We start from the raw sequence: 12,451 nt of genomic DNA, 5'->3' as shown, positions 1-12,451 counted from the left end.
TTTGGGTCAAAAGTTTGGACACCACTGGTTTCAGCTTAGAAAAAAAAGAAAAAATTGTCAAAGAATCAATCAGTCAACAACTAACGTCTTCCTGTGAACTTTGTGTTTTCTGACGTCTTGTTTCATGAATGCTGCAGGCCTACACAGAGGAGCTGGTGGACCTCCACCGCAGACTGATGGCATTAAGGGAGCGAAACGTCCTGCAGCAGGTGGGCGATACGACTTTCTCTGCCACATTTACTCCTGTTGTAGTTAAACCTGTTCTACGAAAGAGCAGAAATTTTATAGAGGTTTCATGTCGTTGATAAACAGAAAGTAGAGGATTATTAAGAATACATTCCACTTTATTTGCCCCACTCAGCTCTTCTAGACTAGCGGTTGCAGCAATTGGCAAACGCCTCAGAACGGCTGTAAACAGCATAACTGTGAAGATGAGCTGAAGGCGGAGTGTCAGAGAGAGCAGGAGCTTCTTAAAGAGAGGGAGGCCCAATTTCAAGGCATCAAATTACAAGATCAATTTGAAGTCATGTTTGATAAATACAGCATTTTTATAACTGAAGGCAACAGTAAATGTTTCCATTGGCCATAAAACTGGAGTTGAGAAAATAAATCTGCTTAATGGAAACATGGAAGTTTCTGAACGACTCAATTTTGCGATAAGTTTTTGCTTTAGGATGAGGTACATTTTTGGATGTGTCAAAATTTGCAATGGAAACATTTTATTTTGCATCACAAGTCACATGATCAACAACTGGATACTACTGTCGGAAAATATGAAGAAAACAGGAAGTGGTTGGAGGATGACGGTGCGGCATGATTTTTAACGACTTATAGCGTGAACAAGCTTATTCACATGCGATTTTAATTATTTAATCCAAACACCTCATTAAAAAGTTTTTTTTTTGTTTTGTTTTTTTTTTGTTTTGTTTTTTTTCAAAATTAGTGACATATTGACAATTTTGCCCATTTTAGTTATGGAAAGCAGCGACTGTTGCGCATTTGTTCTGTAAAATGGCACAAACATGACGCCGCTCGTTTTAGTACCTAAACATGAAAACTTCAAAGGACTTGGAGCTCTAATTTTATCAAGAGGATTTTATTTTAGGGGTGATGAATACAAATGTATGGACAACTTTTCTAGTGTCTATTGGAGACGCACCAATCAGATTTTAATATCTGTATCAATAAGAGCAAATCTACTCAAATTCTTTGCACTTTATTTTTTATATTTGACCAATTAGCGAACATGTTATTTTTCTCTTTCAGTTTTGAATATTTGTTGCACTTTATTTTTTATATTTGACCGAGTTAACCTGTTTTTCTCAGTTTCTTTATTGTTGAGTTTCTACATGTTTGACTAAACCTATGAAGCTATTGGTGTACTTAATTGTTGTACTGGTGGAGAGTTATCAAATAATTTGTAATTCATTACATTTATATCCGTTTATTAAAATAAGAAAAAAGAAACTTGACAGTTCAGCACTGTTTTTCTGTATCAGAAGCTAAATCTCAGATCTTGGTATCGGTATCGGAAGTAAAAAAAAAAGAAGTGGATCGGTGCATCTGGGCTTTCTATTGTTAGAGAAAAATAATAAATTAAACATTTTTCTTCCATATCACAGTTATTAACTTTCCTGTGTTGGTCTGTAGTATCAAATCCCAGTGAAATGCATTTTTTTTTTAGCTAAAACACAAAGATATGTGAAAAAATGTGGCTACTTCCTGCATCATGTCCACATTTCTGACTAAAATTTAATAGTTTCTGTTTTTGTCCTGCAGATTGTCAACCTGATCGAGGAGACCGGCCACTTTAACGTGACAAACACCACCTTTGACTTTGACCTCTTTTCATTGGACGAGTCCACCGTCCGCAAACTACAGAGCTACCTGGAGGCGACGGCCACGTGACAGGAAGCGGCGGGGGCCGGCGTGTGGATGTCAGCGGCAGAGGTAGCCTCGCCATCATGCCTGCTCTTTGCGGAAGAGACGAGCAGAAACGTCTGTCGCGGCCTTTTCACGAGCCTGACTGAAGCATCGAACAACCACACCACGAAACAGAAACACACGAACAGTCGCAAGCACACAACACCACCTTCACGTGACGCTGGGGAGGAAACAGGAGGAGGAGGAGGTGGTGTGTGAGGAAACGCCGGAGTATCTGACCTCCGTCTGGTCAGGGTTTTCACTACACACACTTCGAATCTGTGCCGAGCTGAGGAATTCGCCCAACAAACCCCCACCCCGTCCCTCCCTCCTGCACTTAAACCGCTCCCGCCTCTGCAAACCTAATACTCCCCTTCCTCCTCCTCTTCCTCTTCTCCTCCTCCTCCTCCTCCTCCACATGCACACTCCTGTCTGAGCAGAACACTCCGGCCCCTGCATTGTCAGCTGGAGCTCATTTCTCTTCCAACACACTCCTGAGTTGCGTGTGAACGCCGTCTGTGAGTCTGCGCGCGACTCGTTCTGCTGAGGTTTAAGAGGACATGTTGTCTTTGTGGTCACCGACTTCTTTGTTTATGAAACTTGAGCACAAACAGCCGGTTGCATTTCTACCACCAGTCACTCGCCAACAAGCACACTTTGCCCTGCTAACCTCTACCTCCCGTTTGGCATTATTAGTTTATAAGCACTGAAAATGCTTTTAACACACTTTAGTTTTCTTGTAAATGACAGAAAAAGCTTCTTGACATTTTTTTATTTTGGGTTTTAAGAAGTAAAAACATTGATTTTCTGTGTTTTTTTTTTTTTTTCACTGATGTAAAGTTTTTGTTACAGAGCTAATTGATGGTTGTCTTCTAGAACTGTTAATTTTTTTTAATCACTACAGAAAAGATTAATAGTTGCCTCATTGTTGTTGCTTCATTATCGTTGGATACAAATTACCCAGAAAGTAGCACACTTTTGTTTTTAATTTAAAAACTAACTTTTGTTGTTAAAATGCAAAATTAAAGTTACTTCAGCCAAGATTAAGAAAAGAGAGGCTGTCTGGTTGCAACAAATTTAGATTGAGTTTGAGTTTTATCAGATAATAAATGACGAAGTAATGATATATTTTGAGTTTATATTGAATTAATTTGCATTTTATCTATCCTTTCTTTGGATAGCCTGAAAAGTTTTCCAAGTACTGAAACATTTTTTCATGAAAAATGTTGTTAAAAGCTTAAATTACGTATTTATGATCCATGTAAAAAAGACAAATGAACTGAAGGGATGAACACGTTTAAAATCTGCAAGGTTTTCTCTGATTGGCAGCACAAGCCAGGAAAATCTGAATTTATTTCCCTTTTTAATTAAATTACGTCACCGTTTACAACAACCACTCTTCTTGAATTGCATAAAAAACAGGGAAAATGCTTTGATGCCTAAATGTTAATTTTTTAAAAAAATCTTTTTTTCTGTTGAATTAAAACAGAAACATCTTTATTCATCACTCTTTTGAAATCTGTAAAAACAGTAATCATCCTCTCAGAAAATTAGTATCAACCAGCAAAATTCTAGCATTATGGTACAAAATGGGTCGGGATAGGATGAGTTTTCTTTCTTTGATCAAAAACTAAAACGTTTTGCCTTTAAAACTAAGGAAAAAATAAAACGGTGATGGTTCAGAGAAAACTTGCTAAAACCCCAATTTAAGAGTAAAAGTTTTGCACAGTGCTCTGCGTCATTATTTCCTTTTTTTGTTTTCAGTGCTTGTAAACACAGTAAGGAGGGGTTGTGGTGAAGTGATGCATATTTTCTCCTGTGTGTGTCCCGCTCCGGTTTTCAGCCGTCTGTACATTCGAAAACACATGTTCTGTTGCGTTCCTGTGCTTTCCCACTGAAAGCTGAGCCTTGACCTCCAGCAGACCCCTTAACGCCCCCCTGCACCCCCGCTGCTCCCCCTCTGCTCTGCGTGAACGAAAGGGCTCCGAAGCTCCTGGCCACAGCAGTGGAGGATCGCTCCTGAATTTGCCTTCTAGGTGGGGTGGAAAAAAGAAACGACAAAAACAAACAAACAAAAAAACAGTAGCCATACTTCCCAACAAAACAAAGAGGAGAAAAAGAGGGGGGGGCACGCTTTTTTACATTTTATTTTTCTACAAGTGCATTTTGTGTATTTATTCCCAAGACAACCTGTGAGCTCTGAATGTATATTGCTTTTACTTTTTTACGGCTTGCAACAGCCCCACTCCAGTGCCTTTTCCTGCAGCGCGCAGCACTAAGCGGGGGGTGTGCGCTCTGCTAGCGTCGCTCACACAGATTGAAGACCCCACCCTCCCCCTCCTACCATAAACCCCTCCTGGGGGGAACAAGTGTTAATTGGGATGCCTGAACATCCAGTATTGTCTTAATGGTTCCCATCCCTGCTGTGGTCCTTCTTTTTTTCTTTTTTTTTCTTTCTTTTGTTAAATCAAGAATATCTCCGTTAGTCCAACATAATTGATAGTTTTTGTGGATGGTGGTCATCTTTTTTCTGTTCTAAGGTTAGGGTTTGTGAAAAAAAAAAAAAAAAACAAGGAAAAAAAAACATCAAAGTACTGTGGTAGTTTCTCACTTTAATTAGCTCGAGCTTTTTTGTTCTGCGTTGTGTTTTTGTGAGTGTTTGTCGTCGTCGATGAGAAGGGTCTGGCCCTCTTCGGCCGTTTGATCGTCGTACGGCGTAGCGCTCAATCGCAGGACGCCAGGCACTTAAACGGCTACAATAACGAGCGCGAAGGCAGATGGAAAATAAACGCTCCTCTTCCCCCCGTGGCGTCCATTAATGGCGGAAACATCTCGCTGAGGCCTGAGTCGAGACGGCAGCTCGATTGATCAGACGGTCTAGAAAAACTGGCTCACTAATTGCATCAGTTAGACCTTCACTGTGCAAAGGTTTACGCATGTCTGAAACATTTCCTCACGTGAAATCTACCAAATATACCTCATTTTGTTTGGATTTCATACGATCACATCAGATAACGAGGAAAACGTCTACACCTATTCTTCTGATTGGGTCGACCCAAAGCTTAGAAATTAGTTTTTTTATATCAAATTTGATTTTAATCAGTTTTTTTCTTTTCTAAAACTTAAATTAGAGGGAACATATTTTCAAAAAGTGGCTTTTATTTCAATCATTCTACAGGACCAAAGCTACTATAAATTCATAATATGAATAGAACAAAAAAGCAGTTTTACCAGAATGTCCTAAAATTATAATTTTAATGAGAAAAAAGCTGATGTGATATGAACAGCTCAAAGTTTAGTTTTTTTGTTTTCGTTTGCTCAGTCGTTTTGAAGCATATTTTGATGCCGATGTGTTAAAAGACAAATTATTTATCTTTAAACAAACACCAAAGCAGAACTTCAACATTCTTCATTTTAATTATTTTTAATGTTCTCATAAAATTACTACATTCTCCTAATGTTGTGACTGTATTTTTGTAATATGACTTTATTCTTGTAACTTATTTATTTGAAACGCACCGATATGGACAGTTTGGGCCAGTGCCGATAGCTCATGATATTAACGCCCTCCTGAAACAGCATTGATACCGATATATCTCCCATCTATGATGTTTATTTAGAAAACTTTAACTTTTGTCGCAGCTGCATTTCTGCCAATTAAATTTTGCGGAGATAAAACTTAATGCAAGTCAGTTTTGGTTTATAGATGCTTGTAACTCAGCGTAGAAATGTTTGTTTTTCTCTTGGGAGGATAGAAGTACTTAAAAGCCCGAGTGCTTATTTAATACTAACATATAACCTGAATTCAAGTTTTTAACCTCCTCATTTTTACTTTGTGTGTAATTAGTAAAAACTGGAAATCAAACCTTCTGGTTTATGAAGTTTAGCTGCTGCTGTCTGTTAATTCAAATTAAATTACATCTGTAAAGTTTTACTTAATCAAACTAAACAAGGATGTTGGTAAACCATCTGATGATAAATGTAGAAGTAATGAGCAATAAAAGACTTTTTTTTCATCAGGCAGTACTGTAAAAGGCTATAAAAGCAAACTAGAGGGTTTTCCTCTCTCTTGAATCTGTGTGTTATTTTTTTAGTGTTTTTTTTATTTTTTATTTAACCTGTTTGTTATTTTCCCTCGATTTAGTCGTTTGTTACAGTTTCTCCTCCATCAGTTTCAGTGAGACCAGAGATCATCGTCTTGATTCAGGCCCTCAGTGCGTTAGGAACACACACACACACACTCACACACACACCGGCCCACTGTGGGACAGTAGATGAGTGGGAGGTCGTCTCCCTAGTCTGCCCACTGTGTTTTTATTCCGATGCTCCGATAGCTTTAATTCTTCCTCTCTCTCCGTTTCTCTTCCCTGCCTGGCTCCATTTTTAAAATCAGAATAAAAACAAACGGATCCGCGCGGCCTTACTCACCCTGCCGGTTGCCTCCTGCCTCTCTTTCTGTTCCTCTCTCTCTCCCCAGCTCGCCCTCTCGCTCGCCCGCCCGCCCCTCCCTCTCTCACCCGCTGCACCTCCATTTCCTCGAGGTGCGCCTCCCTCCCTCCATCAACTGAACTCCCGGCCGCGATCGCTGAGAACGAACTCTGAAGCTGACATAGGAAAGAATCGATGAAGAACAACTTTCCTCTTTTTCTGTGCACCAACTTGAGAACTTCTAGGTCCTAGTTCATGAACTCTGACCCCTGACCAGGCACTCATTCAGGGGGGAGTCACGATGGGAAACCCTCCTTCCTCCAAGTTTTATTTATGGACCTCTGCACTTTTGGCTGTGATGACTTCAGTACTTAAGTAGTTACCGAAACTGTATTTTTAAGGATTTTATACAATATTTACATGCAATACAATATAAATTGATTCGTTTTTCCTTTGCCAATCTTGTTGTTTTTATTTAATTTTGTTTATTTCGGCATATGATGTCATTATTTACAAACAAACATGGCCGTCGAGTCTATTTTTGGCACGTTGTTATTCCGATGTGATTGTTGTGTTTTAATGAATCTGAACACCAAGAAGCAGGAGGAAAAATAGGCTTGCCTCTTTTTGTTTTGTTTTTTTTATTTCTAATATTACCATCTGGGCCTGGATGAGATTCTTACATTATGAAAATACACTGGTTTCACGGTATAAAAGCAGAAATCTGAACAGATGTTCAAATTGCTTTCATTTAAAACAAGAAAAGCAAAAATAATTGCAGCTGCTACTAAAACATTTTCTAATATTTTGAGCGATGCACCGATTGGCCACTCGGATATCAGAGTCAGACGATTGTCTGTTGATCGGTTTTGATTAGTGGGTCCAATATTTTTTAAAATCATTCTTTAGTTTCCTTTTATCTGTAAAACTAAGAGCTGCCATTATTTTTCTATAGTTTCGCCACAACCGTTTTTATTTTGGTGCAAGTTAATCCGATAATTTTGGGACTTGTGCTTTCATTTAGAAACAGGGACAATCTCATAATTTTTTCTGTCGTATTTAGCATTATTACCTCAGTCAACAAACCTTTACTTTTATTTATTTTTTGGTCAAAATTTCCCTTGGCGAATCAGAATTGGAGAAATCAGAAAATCTCTGGTGAAAGCCTGATCGGTGCATTGGAATGTAATGCATAGACTTAATCCTAATCTAGTAGTAGTTGTGATTTTTGGGCAGAATATTCTGACTTTTTGACATTATTTTAGATAAGCAGTTACAATAAGGTAGTGGTAGTTGTGTATTTTGACTAGTTGTAATTTAAAACGCAGTATTGCTGCACCGATCAGGATTTACCGATTTCTGCCTGTGTTTCTGGTTAAAGTCCCGCTGAGTCAGACTTTCAATGATTCCAGGGAAAAAGAACAAATATGAAAGTAAAAATGTCCTAATTTAAATTTAAAGTAGGACTGGGCGATATGACTTAAAAATGATTTTTTTTTTTTTTTTTTTTTTAGTCAAAATTCAAATTCTGATTTTAATCTTTTTTTTTTTTTTCCCGTTAAAAAACATACAAATAACAGAAAATGTTGCTTGTATATCAATTATTTGCATAAATAGATGTTAGATGTTCTGAACTAACGGAAACCCCAAAAAATCTAGATTTTCCAAAAGTTAAATATTCAAAAACAGAAAATTTGATTAATCTGTAAAATTAATTTATCAAAGCAGCAAAAGTAAAAAAAAAAAAATACATGCATTTTAAATGCTCTAGAAATCAGTTAAAATCCTTTTTGGCAGTTTTTTGCTAAAAGGAATAATAAAAAAAAAACATTTAGATTGGGAAATTTTGAATCCAATGGAAAACATAGTTTTAAATTATAATCTCTTAATTTTGAATTATTTAAAAGGGAATAAAAGTTTAAAAATTAAATTTTCCAAGTTTTACCCACTAAGATCTGCTGCCTTATTGTTTGTAAAGTTTCTACATCATGAACATCCGGAATCTGGGAAACTTTTAAAAAAAGTTAAATTAGTTTTCATCATACAGAAGGGTAGGAGTTTCAGCCAGCTGCCCTGCAGTCCGCAGCAATAAGTAGTTGGACAGGGAACATCAGGCCGGGCGGGCGGTTTCAGATAAATCCCAGATTGGAGAAAAAATTTCTTCTTTGAAAAACAAAAAAATGACTGGAAATATTTTCAAAATAGTTTGTAATTTTGCTTAATTATGAGAATAAAGTCATAAGAATAACAGAATAAAGAAGCAATTTTTATAGAAAGTCTTATAATTGATAGAGAAAAGTAATTTTAATGAGAATAAATGTTTTAGATTAACATGACCAACTCAGTCTGATCATTTATTTTTCCTCTAAATTGACTCCTGTTACTGATGATGATTTGATGCTGATGTTAAAATATGAAATATTTTTTTTCTTTAAACCAAAACCAAATTTTTGGTCTAGTGCTTGATTAATTACTTGTTAATTCTCCTAACATTACGGCTTTATTCTCATAATTAAAGAATAAAGTAGCCTATCCCTAAAATCCAAAGTCCAACTAAGTAGAAGCTGTAAAACATGAAGGACTCTGAACTGCGGAAACACAAGGATTACTTTGGTGGGAAAAACAAAAACTGATTTTCCAAAAATTATATCTTCAAAATCCAAAAACTGGTTTATTTCCCAGGCTTAGGCATGACTGCTAAAGTATAATCTGTGCTTTTTGCTGCTGGAAATGTAACATCAAACAGAAAAATCTGCCTGGAGAAAGGACAGTTTTATCTGTTTTAAAGCTGTAAGTTTTTAAAATCTTGATCCCAGTAAGCGACACATTCCCAGTACAAATAACTGGACAAGAGGAGGAGGAAACCTGAAGTCCACACTTTCATTCCTGGACTTGATTCAGAAAAACTGACTTCCTGCATCATGTCTAGTTTTTAGTTTCAAACATGGATGTCCGTTCTTTATTTTTTATTATTTTTTATGGAACAAATACATCCCAGATGAGTTGCAAAGTGAAGGCAGCTGCCACCACCGCCTCTCCTCAGATTCAGTGCATTTTGTGCCTTGATAACTTTTAAAACAACCAGAAAATATTTCAGTTCTGCTCCTCCTCCAGTGAGCGGAGGATCATGGGTAATGTAGTGAAGTAGGACGGATGAAAGAAAGCAGCAGAAAAGCCTTTGCTCTGTAACTCTGTGAGGCAGCTCGGACTATATTGTGTGTATGTGTTGTGGAGCTGCAGCGGAGGGTTATCTACTGTGTGGATCTTTAGCAGATGGAGGGGAGACGCGGCGGGGCGCGGGAGGCCGCCATGTGCGGACCGGCTGTTTCCTGTGTCGTTTGTGTCATAATGTGTCTGTGACTGAGGGGACAGGGTTGCCTGTATTTATAAAGGTTTGATTTGTTTTCTAAGGGGGGTTGAAAAAAAAAAGAAAAAAAAAAGAACGTTCCGCGTTTGTGTTCAAAGCGACGACTAGAAGAACAAATGACGAACTGGACGGCAAAAAGAACAATTTGGTATTTTTGAAACGAAACAAAACTTGGCATTGCGATGCCACCATGTGGCCATATGATGCAAGTTCATGACGAGGATGAAACCTTTATTTTAATGTTGTTTTTTTTATTATTATTTTGAAATCATATTATTAATAAAGTCATTAAGAACTGAAGCGCTGCGCTCTGAGTGTGAAGTCTTTGACCGGCGTGTGACCCCGGGTTCACCTCAGGGTCAGGGGAAGTTCATGTTGTGGTCAGCGCAGACCGTTTGGGGTTAAAAGGTAACGGGGATGCCTGTTGGTAAAAACTGATCAATAAACCTGCTTTCAGACTCAAACAACAGGACTTATTATTTGCAATTCACAAGTGGCAGAGAATGCTGTGAAAGGAAAAAGTCAAATGGCTTTTTCCCCCTTTCGCTCGCCTACAAAGGCAAATGTCACCTTTTTCACTTTTTATGCTACAATCTTTATTATAAATTGCATAAAAGTAATGTTTCCTCAAAATCCTGCACAGAAAAGTTGAGTTTTGTGAATTTATTAAAAATACAAAAGAAAGAAATCACATTTATTCAAAGATGAAGCTCAAAAATTAATGTTTCTACAACTAAAACTGAGTTTACCTGTGCTAAATTCAGTAGATTCCTCTTCATTTGGAAAGACACAGACCCAGGGCTGAAATTATTAATCAATTATTAAAATCAACTAATTTAGACATTGATTAATCATTAACTGGAGTATATGGACTCCATATTTCTTTTTATGCTTTTTTAAGAGGAACTGTATATTTATAGAGGGAAATAAGCCAAAACTGTAAAAAAAAATATCTCAGTTTTGCATTAAAGATAAAGAAAAAATCCTTTTTCTAAACATATTCTACCCAGAACTCCTGAATCAGCAGTTTTTAGCTTCACCTGGGTCTAATTCTGTAAAATAAATAAAAATCATGAGCATGTTAGGTTTTGGAAGTATGTTTGCAGCTGCAGATGCGTCCTTTGCTTCAAATGATCAAGTGTTCACTAAAGGAATGCTACATTATTTTGCATTTTAACCAATTAAATGTTTTTTATTTAAAAATGGAAGTATGTTTGCATCATTTAATGTATAAAAAAGGAAGATTTTTTTTATCTGATCATCAGAATCGATTACTAAAATAAACATTAGTAGCCTCCCTTAAAGTGTGAATTGCTTTGGAGTCCTCTGACTTGATCATTACAAGTCAACTGCAGGCCAATCCAATTCCAACTTAGGATGGACAGAAAAAGTCAGTGGAGACGTGCTAAAAAACTCTTACAGTGGTAAACAATGTTTTTTTTTCTTTTTTTTTGTTGAAAAAATTAAAATGCACACCACACTTTTCAGATTTTTATATTTGTAAAAACTATGCATTGCCTTGCTTATTCATTACAAAATCCCCAGAGACGCATATTGTAGTTTGAGATGTGATAAAATGTTGCAAATCAAATTAGACTTTTACAGAAAATCTAAGTTTAATTTCCATCCAGATTGCTTGGAAATGCTGCGGACTAAACTTTCATTCTGTTATTTCAAAAAATTATTAAATAGTTCAGCTTTAAATTATAAACATGAACTCCTTCATGGTTTGCTGGATGATTTATTAAACTATTTATCCACAGCAGACCTGCTGAAAGCCACAAGAAACAAACTCCTCCCATGATTGCAATCATATTTTTATTCCAGAACAGATGAAAGAAATCTTCACATTTGCGTCAGGATGAATGGACCTCCTTCACTTTATCTGCAGCATATTTCCTGATTAAACAGCCGCTCAGGTTCAGGTAAGTTCAGTTTCTGACTGGGCTCTCGCGCTGCTAGAAGCATCTCTGCAGCTTGTTCACCGATAAACCGCAGCTTTATTTAGATCTGCTTGTTCTTTAGACGAATGATGCAGGAACTGAAAACCCACCTAACCCCGACGCTGAATTACCGTCATTTCCTTTATTCGGCTGTTTAAATAACTCTTATTTACAGTCAGCTTTAGCTGCTTTAAGAGAACCAGAACCACCGAGTTATCACTTCCTCTACTGCTGTCTGAACGCTTCACACCCAAAGTATCATTATATACAAACAACCGCATGAATACATCAGCTGTACTAAGTGCATGTAGCTTCTGCTTAAGTTTATGGTTTATAAAATACAAAATGAAGTCTTCAAGAAGGCCAGAGGATGCACACGGATGTCAGAACGAGGCGGTTCCAGCTGATGCACAAACTTAACATTTCACCGTCTGCTTGGGTGAAACGAATCCGATTCAACCAAGAAGTGTAAATAAAACAAAAAATAGCAAATATTTTTTTTTTACAATATTCCACACAATAAACAAGTGAGCATAAAACAAATAAACACAGGATTTTAAAAAAGCAACAGATATGGCTTCATGTTTTGGATTTAGAGAAAGTTTCCCTGCATAAACACAAAATACTACCAAGTGTTTTTAGTCTAGTTTCTAATGCAAGTATCTTACAAATAACTTAAGACATAAAAGTTTTATTTTAAATCAATTTAGAATATTTATTTAAAAACTTCTGGTTCCTCTGGCAGATTATTTTACATACAAGTTGTCTGTGGCTCTTGTTTTTTTTTTTT

At 36.9% G+C, this 12,451-nt stretch overlaps 1 long non-coding RNA gene across 1 annotated transcript; it reads left to right on the top strand.

Annotated features, from left to right (window-relative positions):
- The first annotated feature begins 19 nt into the window (after positions 1-19).
- LOC103137261 (uncharacterized) lies at positions 20-6,811 on the top strand. Its single transcript, XR_476109.2, has 2 exons — positions 20-209; positions 1,780-6,811. It is a non-coding gene; the product is annotated as an uncharacterized LOC103137261 (long non-coding RNA).
- Positions 6,812-12,451: the final 5,640 nt, after the last annotated feature.

The sequence above is a fragment of the Poecilia formosa genome, unplaced genomic scaffold (assembly GCF_000485575.1).
Source record: "Poecilia formosa unplaced genomic scaffold, Poecilia_formosa-5.1.2 Scaffold38, whole genome shotgun sequence".
In the NCBI taxonomy this organism is placed as follows: domain Eukaryota; kingdom Metazoa; phylum Chordata; class Actinopteri; order Cyprinodontiformes; family Poeciliidae; genus Poecilia; species Poecilia formosa.
The sequence above is the reverse complement of the archived record's forward strand: the minus strand, read 5'-3'. Positions and strand labels throughout refer to the sequence as shown.